Source organism: Lepisosteus platostomus, chromosome 16 (assembly GCF_059453375.1).
Source record: "Lepisosteus platostomus isolate fLepPlt1 chromosome 16, fLepPlt1.hap1, whole genome shotgun sequence".
Lineage (NCBI taxonomy): Eukaryota > Metazoa > Chordata > Actinopteri > Semionotiformes > Lepisosteidae > Lepisosteus > Lepisosteus platostomus.
The window spans coordinates 7,403,595-7,420,831 of NC_142626.1; the positions used below are offsets into that span (position 1 = coordinate 7,403,595).

The 17,237-nt window shown below is 40.0% G+C and overlaps 1 long non-coding RNA gene across 1 annotated transcript in view; it reads left to right on the forward strand.

Annotated features, from left to right (window-relative positions):
* The first annotated feature begins 1,016 nt into the window (after positions 1–1,016).
* The window catches only part of LOC148646788 (uncharacterized), a 48,057-nt gene continuing 31,836 nt past the window's right edge, over positions 1,017–17,237 (forward strand). Inside the window, exon 1 of the long non-coding RNA XR_015927526.1 lies at positions 1,017–1,116. This is a non-coding gene — a long non-coding RNA (uncharacterized LOC148646788). The remainder of the gene's footprint in view (positions 1,117–17,237) is intronic.

Consider the following 17,237-nt stretch of genomic DNA (forward strand, 5'->3'; position numbering starts at 1 on the left):
CGAACTGTGCAAAAAGGGAGTCCAAAGGTAAGTCCAGTGCAGGCAAAAGCCCAGAGCCGGGTGATCAATCCAAGACGAACGAGACAAAGTTAAAAGCCGGTGCGGGATCCGGCGAGGGGTTGTAGACAGATGAGACAAAGTTAAAACCAGAGCGGGATCCGGCGAAGGGTCAGGGGGAATAAGGGGGAACAGGACCAGGCGCTCCAGATCTCAGACTCGGCTGGTTCGGGACACCTAGGGGGCGAATGTCACCTGAGCCGTGGATGTAGGGCGAGTTGGTGGTCGGCAAGCCTCCGGGCGTATGTCTTCCAGAGCAGAGCCCGGAACCGAGTGAGCGCCTGGCTTTTGCAGGGAGGCTGGAACGGGAAGCAGGTGCATAAAATCAACTAAAATGTGAACGAGCCGGAGCGCCCTTAAGGGGGAGGGATTACAATTGTGATACCAGGACCGAGATTGCAATTTAACATATTGCATACCTACAGGCTCTACGGACTAGAGTAGAATCCAGTTACTTACAACCCATAAATCTGGGGTTCTTCATGTGATTCAATGGCAGGGGGTCTGGAACAGCCTTTACACTGAAAATCACTGGAGTCCAGGCTGAAGATGCAGGAGATTATTACTGTGGGAAGACTGGATTATACTCTGTCCTGCAGAGATGTTGACTCATTAAAAAAGAGTGTGTATGAAGATTCAGAATTAAGATTAAATGACAGAAACAGAAGAAAGCATTTTATAAAAAGATTAGGTATCAAGTGTGGTTAAGGTCAGGTAGTGTGAATTGGGTAGATGACTCTACGGATTAGAGAAGAATCCATATTGCATACAGCTCATCTGTCAGGGTTTCCTGATTGATTCACTGGTGGTGAGTCTGGACCAGTCTTTACACTGATAATCACTGTAGACCAGGCTGTTCTCTCAGCTCAGGCCTTTTCTGTCTGTGACAGGATTTGTATACAGGAAGGAACTTTGCATACCTGGGCCGCCTCACTGCTCTAAACACTTTAAGACTCACAGTGTGGATCAGTCACTGTTCAGCCCTTTCAGAGTCACTGACACACAGGACAATGATGCCACTGATTCTACTGCTGGGGACACTGGGACTCTTCGCTCAAGGTGAGGATTAAAACCAATACTTCTCTAATTCTATTATTTTTATTTTGTTTTCATTAATACTTCTTAAAGAAAATACTTCTCTAATTTTATTATATTTATTTTATTAACATTAATTTCACAACATTAACCTTTAAAAGTTAAAGTTTAAAGAACTGAATAAATTTAGAATACATCTAAACTTTAAAGAACTTCAATAGAAGTGTAGCAAATGTGTTTTCAGAGGCAAATATATTTACAAATTTGTAAAAAGAAGTGTGTATTATAATTAATTATTGGCTTGGTGTTGACTTTAATATATTTTATGATTTGTGGACTATATAGCTGTTAGCATATTATGTAAACAAGCTTTACAAAAAAGAGTAAAATAGCTAAAAGAAATTAAATCCCTGTGTTTTGTCTTGTTTACAGAATCCAGTGGACAGGTTACTGTGACTCAGACTCCAGCAGCGAAATCTGTTCTCTCTGGACAGACAGTCACTGTGAGCTGTAAGACCAGTCCTGCAGTGTATGGTAATAACCGCCTAGCCTGGTACCAACAGAAAGCTGGAGAAGCTCCTAAACTCCTGATTTATTATGCAACTACCCGTTATACTGGGATCCCAGAGCGTTTCAGTGGCAGTGGATCTGGGACTGACTTCACTCTGACCATCACAGGAGTCCAAGCTGAAGATGTAGCAGATTATTACTGTCAGAGTAACCACTACATCAACAGTAAAGATCTGTCCACACAGTGTTTCACAGTCATACAAAAACCTCCTTCAGCAGGACTGCACAGCGACTGTACTGTTGCAGCTGGGACCTACTGCAGGTGCACTTAAAAGTTTATTTTGCTTTTACAAAAGATCATTTAATTCAGTCATACTATTAAAATAACTGTGATTATTCTATTTCTCATTTAAATAATTTTAAGAGTGAAGATGTGGGGCAGATAGATACACAAACACAAACACTCACACCAAGGTCCATAGCAGCTGGGGCACTGTGGAGTTGGATAGTTTTACCAGTCTGGCCAGTTGCTGTGGAAATGCAGTCAGATAGGCAGCTGGGTTCACCTGTGGATAACCATGTCTTGCTGAACTTTAGTCTTTAAAAACAAAGTTTGTACACCGTTTGATTTCCTGGTTCTGGCCCAAGGTAGACAGGTGAGAGAACTTGGTTTGTCCCAGCTACAACTTATTTTTGAATATATTCGGACATCCAACATGTCGACAAAAGAAAGAGTCCAACTGTCTTAGACAGCAAACATAGACAGCAAACATAACAGTTGGTTCATGAACACAAGATTTCTTCTGTTGCAGAAAGAATATCTTGGACACAATTCTGTACATCACAGCTGGTGATTGGCTGAGATGCTGTCAGGTTAGGTTCTGGTACCACCCTAGAGTTCTCCCATTGATGGATCTTCCTCTAGGTGATGAACAGTGACCTTGGACCTTATGATCATGTCTAGATGACTCTCTGCTAGACATCCAGCCACCTTTGGCAAACATCCATCATGGAGAGTACTGGGTCATCACTGTCCTGAGAAAGACAAACTCATCTCCCTCACTTCCCCACACACAAAAAGCACCAGGTCACTCTGTGGCTGAGATCACAGCATGAGAGCCATATGGAGCTAAAGACAGGGGCCTCTTCAGCTACATTCCTGTGCCCTTTCTGCTTGCTCAAGGCACACAAAGATTATTAGAAAAGTGTTAGAATGCTTCTGGTACTCCTCTTTCAATGTAAAAAGAACATGATGATCAACAGGAGACAAATTAAACAGGTATTACGATAAAAATTAAAATATTAAAATCATCAGACTGTGCTGTCAGAAACATTGTTTGAGGAGATTACAAAGTAAGATGGACCTTTTATTAAAAATAATTACTATGACTTCAGATGCGAGACACTGGTATTTATAGAATATCTGGTGAGTGGAAGGGTATTCAGAAACTAGTATTTTGTAGCAAAAACAAAAACAAAAATAAAAAGTTAATAAAAGTTTGGTAGTAAGGGATTTTCCAATAGAATCTGCTAATTAACTGTCAGAAAAATATTATTTAACTGGTTGAGACTGACATAATCGACAAGGTTGACAACAACACTTTATAGCTGATATATATATATTATGAGATATGATATAATTAGAGTTAATGTATGTGATATATATTAACTCTGATGTTACTACGTCTTATCTTGGTAGTCCTGAGTGAATGATCAAACTTTTCTATCAGCAGATCATTTCACAAATATATTCTATTAAGACTGATAGTTTATTATACATGTTTTTGGTGTTGCATCAATAAGTTGTACACCATGTATGTTATGCTGCAGCCACTATTAAGCCCTGCAGTGAAATGACAGGTTGAGCCCCAAGCGCAGGACTGCAGGGATCTTTGGGAGATCAGAGAGATGAGATGGAGGTGAGGCAGAGAGCAGGAAGCAGAGAGCAAGAGATGAGTGGGCTGACTGGGCTGGGAGCGAGTGAAGGCTGCAGTCTGCAGACTGGAAACTGTCTGTGCAGAAGGTGGGGAGACCAGTGCAAGAGGAGCTGTGTGGAAAGTAGACAGCAGGGTCACTGGGGAGAGATTGGCGAGAATAAACAGAGGAATAGCAGGTTCTGTAGCAAGGCCAGTGGAGGACTGTGCTGGCAAGAGGACCTCCAGGGTAAGGTCAGTCTCTGCTGGATCAGTGCTTTCAGAATGTTTACAGAAAAAGCTTGTTTTAATTAGAGATAGGCCTGCCTTAAATACCCCACTTAGAACATTCTGGTCACAGTTGTCTGTCTGGGTACAGCCACAAGGAAGACAGGTGGGATAAACTTGGTTTGCCCCAGGTACAGTGCTTAACTGAATGTGTTTAGATATTCTGAATGCAACTTTATTCAGAGTCCAACTTTCACAGTTCCAATGATCAGTTAAAATTAACAATTGGTTCATGAAAAAGAAGATTTAGTTTGTTGCAGTAAGAATTTATTGGGCAGAATTCAGTTCTTCACCGACTCACTCTTTGGGTCTGGCATGTTGGAAAAAAGGTAAACCCTGATTTGGACTGCTTGCAGTCACCTGGTGGGTAAAGTCAGAATTGCCAAGTTAGTTGGAGAGAGAAGAGGAGCAAGTGAGTTTACCAATGAAATGAGCTGGATGCTAACTGTTAAGATACAAAATCACAGCTGAGGATTGATTAGGATGTTATCAGGTCCATCACTGAATGATCATGCTGAGGGTGTCTTGGGCAGAAGGGCAATAGCAAACTGAGCGGACCCAGGATGTAATAGAGCTCTAATGTCAGAGTACTGATCTAGCGGTATATGCACTACATATTATATACACATAACAACAGACCCAACCCTTGCAGATTGCACCTGTTCTCCCATATCAGCTTTTCTAACTGTCTGTGATAGGATTTGCTTACAGGAAGGAGCTAGTAATGCAACAGAAATAAAATAAAATAGTAGAAAGTAACCAAACACTTGCATATTGCACCTGTTCTCCTAGCTCAGGCCTTTTCTAACTGTCTGTGACAGGATTTGTATACAGGAAGAAGCTTTGCATACCTGTGCCGCCTCACTGCTCCAAACACTTTAAGACTCACAGTGTGGATCAGTCACTGTTCAGCCCTTTCAGAGTCACTGACACACACAGGACAATGATGCCACTGATTCTAGTGCTGGGGACACTGGGGCTCTTTGCTCAAGGTCAGGATTAAAGAAAATACTTCTCTAATTTTATTATATTTATTTTATTAACATTAATTTACCTTTAAAAGTTAAAGTTTAAAGATTGAATAAATTTAGAATAAGTAAAAAATATTAACAACATTTTTAACATTAATTTCCCAATATTAACCTAATATTAACCTCAGTTTTAAAGATCTTAGAATAAAATTAGAACAAACCTCAAATTTAAAGAACATCAATAGAAATGTAGCAAATGTATTTTCTAGGGCAAATATATATAATACAAATGTTTGTAAAAAGTATTGGTTCTCTATTTTAATTTTATTAACATTAATTTTACAATATTAACAAAAGTGTGAAAGAATAAATTTAGAATAAATCTACAATTTAAAGAACTTCAATAGAAATGTTACCAATGTGTATATAATAATAATAATTGCTTACACTTATGTAGCACTTTTCTAGACACTCCACTCAAAGCGCTTTACAGGTAATGGGGACTCCCCTCCACCACCACCAGTGTGCAACCGCACCTGGATGACGCGATGGCAGCCATAGTGAGCCAGAACACTCACCACACATCAGCTATTAGTGGGGAGGAGAGCAGAGTAAATTTAGCCAATTCGGGGATTATTAGGAAGCCATGACTGGTAAGGGCCAATGGGAAATTTAGCCAGGACCCCTACTCTTCGAGAAACGCCCTGGGATTTTTAATGACCACAGAGAGTCAGCACCTCAGTTTTACATCTCAGCCATAGGACGGCGCCAGTTTACAGTCTAGTGTCCCCATCACTATACTGGGGCATTAGGACTGACATGGACCACAGTGTGAGCGCCCCCTGCTGGCCCCACTAACACCTCTTCCAGAAGCAACCTTAGTTTTTCCCAGGAGGTCTCCTATCCAGGTACTGACCAGGCTCATACCTGCTTAGCTTCAGTGGGTTGCCAGTTGTGAGTTGCAGGCTGATATGGCTGCTGGAGTATATATTTATATATTTATAAAAAGCATGTATTAATAATTCTTGTTGCTTTTTCACTTCCAGTGTCCAGTGGGCAGATTGTTCTGACTCAGTCTCCAGCTCAGTCTGTTCTCCCAGGAAGCTCTGTCTCCATCAGCTGTAGAGCCAGTCAGCAACTACCTGCACTTGTACCTGCAGAAACCTGGTCAGGCTCCACAGCTCCTGGTTTATGTTGCAACAAACTGTCAGTCTGGGGTTCCTGATCAATTCACAGGCACTGGTTCTGGAACAGCCTTTACACATATAATCACTGGAGTCCAGGCTTACGATGCAGGAGATTATTACAGTGGTCAGAATGACTATAGTTATCCATTCACACTGTGATACAAGTCTGTACAAAAACCTCACTCAGCTCCACAGGAGCTGCTCTGGCTCATCAACAGCAACCACTGAGGACTGAGGCTGAGAACAACTGCAGAACTGCTACAATCACACTGAACAGAGCTGGGTTTGTACATCATTTATAAACGTTGTGTAATAAATACACAGAAATAATGTTTAGATGTATTTAGGTATTAAGCTTAATAGGCTATGAAAGTGAAAATTACAAATAAAATAATGTTAATTAACATTATAGATAATAAATATAATAAAATCAATAAAAAATGTTTTGTTTGGAAACCACACCTCCGGCACACTAACTCTGAACACTAAGGTCCCCCAGGGGTGTGTGCTAAGTCCATTGCTCTACTCCCTCTATACCCACGACTGTAAGGCCAAACACAACACCAACTCCATCGTCAAGTTCGCCGATGACACCACAGCTGTAGGTCTGATCACAGACAATGATGAGAGGGCCTACAGGGAGGAGGTCAATCTCCTTACAACGTGGTGTGATGACAACAACCTCACCCTCAATGTCAGCAATACCAAGGAGCTGATCGTTGATTTCAGGAAACTGCAAACCGGACATGCCCCTATCCACATCAACGGGACTGAAGTGGAGAGGGTCAGTAACTTTAAATTCCTTGGCATCCATATCACTGAGGACCTCACATGGTCTCTCAACTCTACCTGTCAGATCAAAAAAGCTCAACAGCGCCTGTACTTCCTAAGACGGTTGAAGGCTAAGATATGTCCCCAGATCCTCACTAGCTTTTACAGATGCACTACAGAAAGCACACTGACAGACTGCATCACAGTGTGGTATGGCAACTGCAGTACTGCTGACCGCAAAGCCCTACAGCGGGTGGTGAAAACTGCCTAGTCCATCACTGGGGTTGCCCTCCCATCTATACAGGACTTTTATGACAGATGGTGCTTGAGGAAAGCTCTAAGCATCATCAAAGACCCCACACACCCCAGCTACAGACTTTATGATCTGCTACCATCTGGAAAACGGTACCGGAGCATTCGGGCTTGGACTACCAGACTCGGAGACAGTTTTTACCTCCGCACTATCAAACTGTTAAACTCCCAGCCTCTCTCACTCTCATCTATGATCTGAACCTCACAGTGCCTTCTCTCTTACCAAAAACCCAAACACACATTGAAAATCTACCTCTACCATACATGTCAAAAGCTCACTCCCCATAATTTCTATCCCTTTATTTCATTCTGTTGATGCATATTTTTGCACATAACCTGTTACCTTTTTGCTGTTTTGCACATTGCCTGTTGTTGTTTTTTTGCACATTGCCTGTTGTTGTTTTTGCACATTGCCTGTTTTTGTTTTTGCACATTGCCTGTTGTTGTTTTTTGCACACTGCCTGTTGTCTCTGTCTTTCTTTTGTTATACAATTGTTTTGTTGTTGTTGTTGTTTTTGTTTTTGTTTTTTTCTTTGTACTACTTATGTCCGAGAGCTAGCTAAATAACATTTCGTTATACCATATACCTGTATATGAGTATAATGACAATAAACTTGAACTTGAACTTGAACTTGAATAATAAACATCACAGAAACCACTAAATGACGGATATTCAATGGGATGTTTAAGTAAAGGCAATCGATGGTAGATCAGTCAGGCTGTGAGTTCGGCCGGTTCGGAAAGTCCCCCTGGCTCAGGCCGTCTCTCGCAGGACAGAACCCTGCGTGGTGTCGGGCAGCTGGATAGATGAGTCTGTTTCATACCGGCAAGGAAGAAGCAGCGTCAGGCAGGACACCAATGATGACGAAGACCAGTTTTCGCCGCGGGCACGGAGCCCCTGGATTGGAGCACGCTGCTCAGAGAGGCGCCTTCAATGCGAACGACTGTCTCCGAGGCGGTTCCCCCTGGAAAGTGAGTCATGTTGCTCATGGTGTTGAACACGGAAACAGAGTGAAGTCACAGAGGGTGCTTCTCGCTAGTTGCGACTTGCTTTCCCAAAAGTTAAAAACCACAGCACTCGATTCGCTCACGAACTAAGGACTCGAGTGTTGATCAATGATTTCTAGTGGAACTTGATGGACGAGTCTGTTTTAAAATGGCGAAGAAGGAACAGCAGCCAGCAAAAGGCGTGTCGGATTATCTTCAATAACAGAACGTATAATCATCACCTTTTCTAGTAGGAGTATTTTTTTCTTTGCTGTACAGATGCAGCCATTCAAAGTGCGCGGTACAGACACGTACCGCAGGTAATTGGCTGCGGTATCGCGTATCATGACGCAAGATGACGCGGTACGTGATTGGTTGACCGACAGGGGCACTCGTGGTCCGTTGGTCTGTCGTAGAAAGACTTACTGTAAACGTCTTTACTGTGCCCGTTGTAGATATTGAATTTTACCACTGAAGGGAAATCTTAGTAGCTGAGCATAAAAAGAATAGGAGCATACTGTAACGCGTGTGAAGGCTATAAACGATATTAATTTTGGAACATAAACATACAGTATATAGCTGGTCTTGGTACTTTAAAGAAAAAAAATACACACCAGTATTCCATTTCTCCCTAAACATTTTAAGCTTCGAAGTCTTTAACTAACGTGATACCGGAGTTAACAAGCATAATTCAATTCAAGGTGTTTTATTTGCATGACAGATGGGTACAAGCAGTGTTGGGTATGTATATTATAACGCCTACGGCCGACAGGCACTGTGTAAGAGCCGGCGTACCAGAGCAGCGCACCGAGGGAGCGTCTGCATTTATAACTTAGTTTTTAAAATTAGTCAAGCAATATGAAGCATCTCCTTTTACTTTTAAGTCCCTTAAATACATTGAGCACAGCTTTCTCACCACTTAAGATTGCTTTTGATACCATCCTTACACAAAGCAGAAGGGAAATCTTCTGCCCCTTATGCAAAACCAAACCCTCCTCCCATCCCAGTTTACCCTCTTTATCATCCTCAAAATCTACCACGATTTTCAACTTAAAGCATTACTGCTTACTGGGTTTTTGAGGGGGTGGTGTCTTTCGCTGGAAATCTCGCCTGCTTCCACTACTCAACCCCCTCTCTGCCGGAGTGCTGGCTGTGACGAATTAAACCGGTTTCACAGGTATTCAAAGTAGGAAGTACAGTGTTAAGTGGTAGCTGGGCTACTCCCTCAATAGAATCGCTTTAACATGCTAATGTGTTGGTTTAACAGTACGCTGGGCAAACGTTCCGAGGTCAAATTCTTCCAGCACAGGGGTACCTTTAAAGCGGAGACGACGGCACCGAAATTTTTTGGCGCGCCTTCTCTTTAAAGCCCTGGCCAAATATGAAGACAGTACGTACAGTTATAATTCAAACGGAATTAAAAACTACACATCCCAGTTACCATGGTGGTGCTTGTGATCATTGCGTTTAACCAACGAAACAGGGCGAAAAATCAGTCACATGACTTTGGGGCAGAGTTTCGAAAGCTTAACCTATCAGCAACAAAGCGAAATTTACACGATAGGCTACCTCAAACTGTCAGTTACACGACTGTGTATGTCGCTTAAGCCACTCCTATTTGGCATTTTAGTTATGGAGGCGAGAAGACGCCCCCCCCCCTCTGGGTGTCTGATTTGCCGACATCTTTAACTGTTCAGTGTCCGATCCGGAGTAGATACGCGTACGAAATAAAGCTAATCCCAACTACAAAACATATTTTTGTGGTAAGAGGGCGCAAAACATCAGTATTTACTGCTATTAATTACTGTACGATTTATAGTTGAAATCTGAGCCTAGATATAAAGTTAGATATAAAGTTAAAATCTCGACAAAGCAATGTAGGAAATACAGAGAAAATAAATCCTTTCTGACATCTAAAATCAGTTTCGATCAAGGTCTCTAAAACGAAAAAGAAAAAGAGGATTTTCGGAGGGCAATTACACTGTGTTTATATAGAATAACTGATTTATAATCTAATTCACTATCTTTTGTTTCTTGTCCTACAAACTGTTATTATTGATCACCGAATTATTGTACTTGACATGACTTCACTCAGCCTTTCCTGAACGTCTATGACAGGCAGAGAGAGTGTTGTTTCTGGTGCGATCTTTTGCAGCTGACATTTCACTGTTTTAAACGAACAAGAAATTAGATTGCTCATAAATCACTTATTCTATATAAATACAGCGTAATTGCCCTCCGAAAATCCTCTTTTTCTTGTTTGTTTTAGAGACCTTGATTGAAACTGATTATATAATTATACGAATTACACAATTATAATTATATCTTATTAATTTCTTGAGATACGCGATTCTTTTAATACAGTCTTTGCTGTGCTCTTGAGGATCCTTGTGATATTTCGAGCTCTGGTTGAATGATAAGTGTCGCAGTTTAAATCATTTTCGTAGTTAGAAATTATGGAACGCTCTGTTAAAAGCAAGGGAGTTTTTATGTCCGTTGCAGTTCTTTTGCAACATGAATATAATTATACCATTATTAATTTCTTGAAATACGCGATTCCATATTATATTCCCTTTTAATCAAATTCTAAAAGTATGCTTGTTGACTCCGGTATCACGTTAGTTAAAGACTTCGATGCTTAAAATGTTTAGGGAGAAATGGAATACTGGTGTGTATGTTTTCTTTAAAGTACCGAGACCAGCCATATACTGTATGTTTAAGTTCCAAAATTAATATCGTTTATGGACTTCACACGCGTTGCAGTATGCTCCTATTCTTTTTATGCTCAGGCACTAAGATTTCCCTTCTGCTTTATGTAAGGATGGTATCAAAAGCAATCTTAAGTGGTGAGAAAGCTGTGCTCAATGTATTTAAGGGACTTAAAAGTAAAAGGAGATGCTTCATATTGCTTGACTAATTTTAAAAACTAAGTTATAAATGCAGACGCTCCCTCGGTGCGCTGCTCTGGTGCGCCGGCTCTTACACAGTGCCTGTCGGCCGTAGGCGTTATAATATACATACCCAACACTGCTTGTACCCATCTGTCATGCAAATAAAACACCTTGAACTGAATTGAATTGAGGGGGGGAATACTAAAGCCAATACTGGCTCAATACCCTCAATGGGCTTTGACGTGCAAATGCGTTGGTTTAACAGTCCGGGTGTGGCAAGCTTCCAATGTCAACTCGACTCGATTGGAAGACAATGAACGTATTTTAGCCCTAAATTAATTAATGGCAAACATGGTTTACATAAAATACATTTTTCCAAGAAAGTTTATAATAATACGATCTATAGTTGAAATCTGAGCCTACTGTAAATATAAAGGAAAAGCATTTTCAGAGAGCAATCACGCTGTGTTTATGTAGAAAAAGCGATTAGGTTTATGAGCAATCTAATTACCTATTTGCTTAAAACGCTTTATAAAATAAAGTTTATGTAGAGATGAATGATCAGTGTCGCAGTTTAAATAATTTTTGTAGGAGGGCTTGGACAGATTCCAAGTGCATTTTTGCAATTTACGTTGCATTGTCCAATGTTCTGTTGTAATACAGGCTAGAATACAGTTACAGTAGTCTAAGCTTTATCAGCCTATTTAAAATAATTTTTTTGAATCCCCGGCGGAACACACTCCATAGGAATCAGCGCTTTTATACAGTATATCGCCTTTAAACACATATATTTAAACACGCGTTTACGATTTAAATCAAAACGCGATTCAAATCAATATAAATGTATATTTTGTAACGCATAGGTGACTATTCATTGTTATTAAAAAGACTTAAATTCGATCATGTCGTGATATTTAGAAATATAAATTTGTTTGGTGCGAGTGAGGTTTTATTTAATCTCTGACCAAGGGAAACGTTTCATTTTTTCAAAGAAATGTTTGTTAAAAAATAAAATCATAGTTCCCTGGGATTCAATCACAGACCATGTGACATGGGAGTCAGGAAACTAACACACAGCGCCACCGGATTTAATAACGCAAAAAAAACACTATAAAATAATGTGACTAGGCACAGAAAAAGTTTACAGCACAGTACAATAATAAATGCTGACCATGACTTTAGAAGCATAAATTACCTTACACTCAATTTAAACACAAGCTGTCTTTCTGTATGAACCTCTAAGCTGGTTCATACAGAAAATGTAGAAATGTATGTTTATGTTCCAAAAATAATATCGTTTATGGCCTTCACACGCGTTACAGTATGCTCCTATTCTTTTTATGCTCAGCTACTAAGATTTCCCTTCAGTGGTAAAATTAGATATGAATATTCAATACTTAAAAGGGCACAGTTAAGACATTAAATAAACATATATTTACTGTATACAGTACAGTTTGCATACGGTAATATGTTTATGTTCCTAAATCAATCTCTTTTATGAGCATGTGAAAGGCATGGTGAATCACTGTACTTTGCATGATTGGAAACAAATGCGTGATTGCGAAATGCAGTGGTGTTACTTTTACAAAGACGGTCAATGAAAAAAAGAATGTTGACCAGGGCAATACTTTGAGTTTACACTTACAGCTTGTCCAAGGTCATTCATTATTAATACTATTAGTAATATCTTCGTTAAAGACTGATGGCCACAGCTCAAACATGAGAGGTTGAGCTTTATTAGCTCCACCTTGCGGAAATTCGGGATACTATTATTTTGCTTGTCGTATTATAGGAGAATTTACGGTAACTAGCGGTATTTACCGGTAACTGGCGGTATTTACCGGTAGCTTGCGGTAGACTGCGTACAGCGTACCGGAAAATAATGCGGCATCGCTCGCGCATTTTGAATGGCTGCATCTGTAAGTGCGTCGCACACGCCAGAGCTTGAGAAATTAGAACACATGTATACAGCGAACAAATAGAGACCAAAAACTCCAACTCACTGGAAAAATAGAAAACAAAGTATCAGGCACCTGTAAAACAATAACTCCTCAAACATAAAACTTAAAAATATATCAAAGAAAATTTGAAGACTGTTTCCTAGTGACGGAGGCGTCATGACTGACAGATGTCAGTTTTTCAGGGTGGGAACATGAGGTCACAGACTCGGATCGGGAAACATGGGATCTCCACACATGTGCACTCACATACCATTTACACAAACTCCTGTCCTTCCCCTCAAGTCACAGGAGTTAGCAATGTCCTTGACATTTCCTAACTCTCCCAGACAAGTTCCAACTATCCCAGCATGCTCTCCAAGAGCTGACATCACCAGCCCCACTGCTTGTCTGCTCAGTGCCCAACACTGCCAGATGAGGGCACTACAGACATATTCTTCAGATTTCGGATCGTTACTGTACTGTGATCCTTTTTGAGTTGTATTCATTTCCTCCCTTTCTAGCAACTGAAAGTTTCAATATCCAGTAAATATTGCTGCAATTGAACCCGTGCGTTCCCCAGTTTCCACTGAAGGTGTTGTGTGATTCCTACTCTCCCGGGTGTAATTCCTCTGTCTCTCTATATTTACTGTATATCTTTGTGTATTGTACATTATTCTTTCTGGTGTGACAATAATGGACGTGCTCTAGTTGAAGTAGCAGTACTGCAAATAAGATATGGAGTTAACCCGTGGTGAGCACACAGCTCCGAGCTAAACTAGTGTGCTACTTTAAAAACCAATTGCAACAAACTTGACCGCTGAAATTAGTCCACAGCACAGTACTAAACTTGTTGCAACAAATCCAAAATAACACCTGTTGCCCTCTAGGGGTTATTGAAATAAGGGACTAAATTAAAACATCTCTTCATGTGGTTTGAGCAGTAATAGTACTTAGCAGCATACTAAGTGGAACACTGGATCACATTAGAGCAAAAACATGAATATACTGTAGAACTTTCCTGGCTGACATTGGACAGGATTGATACTTCTTCTTAATTCTTAATATTTAAAAAAAAATTAAATCATGTTTACCAAACAATGTTTTCCCTGGTCACTATTAGTTTGAAAGGATATTTCCCATAGTGGCATTCTTTTCTCCTCAAAAACAGTATGCGGTTGGGTGAATATTACAATGCTCTGCCAGAATTACATAAACACATACTGGAAATCTGTCTATTACAATTAAACAATACTGGCTTCCTTTACAGCAAGGAAATGGCACTTTGAATCCAATTGGAATTTATTCATATGGACCCTAAACCATGTCCATTGTCCCTTTTTTGACCCCAATAGGCTTTGAGTTATGTTTTGAACATATTAAACACTGTCGACATAATGCATTAATGCATCCATATCTTTATCAATAGATGGATACCATACAAATCCAAATGTATTTCTTATTAAACAACAAAAATATTAATATATTTCAGTTGGACTGGTAATTGTTCTTACTTTGCAAAAGAGTAATTGAGTAGTAATACATCTAAAATTATTTGATTTCAATTTGAGTGTTTTTAAAGTAAACCTAGAGAGCAATATGTGTGATTGAATGTTTCTAATGTAATCAGTTTAGAGGTGTAAATTATAAGACAATACTAAGTGTTCCCTCACCTTTACACAATTGGTGAATCACAAAATGGTGGAATTAAATCCATTTTAAGAAAAAGATAATTGGCAGAGAAGGAGGTTTTAGTGGTCCAGTAACAAAAGCTCTGAAACTCAGAGCTGGGGACTGGGGTGATGCCCATTACAAATCTCAGTCAGCTTCTTAAGAGAAGGACTTCATGGAGTTCTGTCTCCTCTGAGCTCTGGCAGACAACTAAGTAAATGGGCATAGAGTAAGTTCAAACACATGTATTGCTATTGTCTGAGCACCCAGAGCCAAGTGCTGCTTTAACCAGACTCTCCACAGTCCACTCCATTCCAGCTGTGTTGAGTGGAATAAGGGCTCAGGTGATTGTGTCTCATCCTCTGCTCCTTATAAAGCTGCTCTCTGTCTAGTCCTGCTGTCCTGGGATAGCAGTTAATGTGTTTATGCTCAAGTGCAAGTAGACAAGTGTGATTCGAACCGACAGATGAAGTTTTCAGAGGCTGAACCCACAAGTGCTTTTTTATTTAAAATCCAGCTGAAATGTGCATCATGTAAAGGCACAAACAGTACTTTAGAGTCTGCTGGGTCAGGTCCTGTTGTAAATAACTGCAACCAGAATCTGAGTAGGACGGAACTTTAAAGATCACTTCGAAGTGTTTCTCAAACTGAAACATCTTGATAAACTGATTTTCATCTGTTCTGATACCCACAACCTGGTGAATCTGATTTGCACCCAACAGCATTTTCGTATGGGTGCAATCCTTTTTCATCAATTTATACACACAGCGTGCAAAATATTAATGCAAAGCTATTACTTATTCTCTGTGTAATTTAAATCAATGAGGTTTGATTTTTTCTTTGAATTATTTTACTGTATAGAACGGATTTACATCTGCTTCATGCAGTACCGTATGTATTCCTGACCACCATCACAAATTCTGAGACTTTCGTCATTTACTGTAGGACTTTACAAAAGGGTTTGAAATGTCATTTAAGATGTCCTTGGCATTCAGCTGCCCTGGGTGTTGTAAGAACTGCCTAGACCCTATGCAGGTACAAGTACCAACAGACTAGGAACTAGAGTAATAACCAGAAGACTATACTGAACGCACAGACAAAGTCCAATGACAGGCCAAATTCAGAAACCAGGAAGGCAATCTGAGGGACAAATAGGAGAAAAGGTATTGAAATGTAAACACAGAGGCACCAGGAGAAAACTACTGTGTGAAAGAAAAAAAAAAGGACAATGAGCTGAAACCGGACAAGGGTTAGGAACAAGCCTGAATATTATGAATATTATTTTCACATACACTCGTGCATGCGCACCAACTAACACACTGCTGGCCATGACATAGAGGAGCAGGGATGTTACTTTTCATGATGTGTGCATCTACTGTACTCCCTACTAGTATTCCATAGTGTTGTCGGGTTACAGAGACTGGAATTATGGATAATCTAGGTCTCTATGACTTCTGGAATGCTTACATTCACACATTTGTGATATTATGAAATGATATGTAGTTGTGTTATTTTATTGTTCGCAAACATTTATTTTGCAAAAGCATGAGATAGCACAGTAATACTTCTCCAAAGTGTCAACAAGCATGGAAGGTCACAGATATCTACACATCGTGATTTTGAGCCACTGATAGAATATGTCTCCTTCCTTTTTCTCTTACAAGCAATTGATTTTTGTTGCTTTTTACCACTTTATTCAAATGCATCCATTTGCTCAGACACCTAACAAATCATGTTCAGATTGGTGATAATTCACTTAAATCATACTGTAACGACCGCAGGCTTCGGTACAGAAAGGAGCAGGCGTAGGACTCTGGGAATGGGGTTGAACAACACATTTATCAAGCAGATCCGGAGAAAGGTACACACACAGGGACAGGGGTTACAGCGCTGCAGCTACACTAACACACACACACAAAGGGAAGAGACTGTCTTCCAGCCTCCTTCCTACTATATACAGTCCCATAGTCCCGCCCCCAGGTGCTGGTCTCAGCCTGCCTAAAACGCCCTGCGTGGCGCTACAATACACACATTTCTATGGTAAATGCATTTCTTCACAAAATTATTCTTTACTATGCACACCTTATATACATAATAAAGAAATATTAATTTAATGGTCTTGGGGAAAAAAGTACTAGGAATATACAGCATGAGACGTTACTCATATCATATCATCTTAGGATACACAGGACGTCTTTGTTAAGACATGTAGGAGTTTTGTGAATTTACTGGGCCAATTTATTAATTGTAATAGTAACTTACATTGTGGTTCTTTTGGCTATTAGGAATCAATCATCAGAATAATCACTGATACACACACACAGGTTCAAATACAAAACATATATTTATTAATACATAGAATTGTGCATGTAAAACATATAACAGTCTGCCTGGATACAGATGGCAGATCTTATTGTGAGGGTTACCAAGATACCGAAGATATCACAATCACAAAGATATACAAAAGAAGGAAATCCAGCAGAAATCGAGAGCACTGCTGGTACCAGGACCATTGTTGGGGTGCTGTAGTGGGGAGCCAGGCACTACCAAAAAATGTTCCTTGGGCTCAACCATATTTTTACTGGCCAGGAGTTTATGCAGATCTTCCTTTTCCCCGCCCATTAATAAAGATATCTTGTACTGCACTTGTATCAGCATTTAATAAATTAACATTAACAGGTTAAAAATAAGTCTTAGTTTCTCCTCC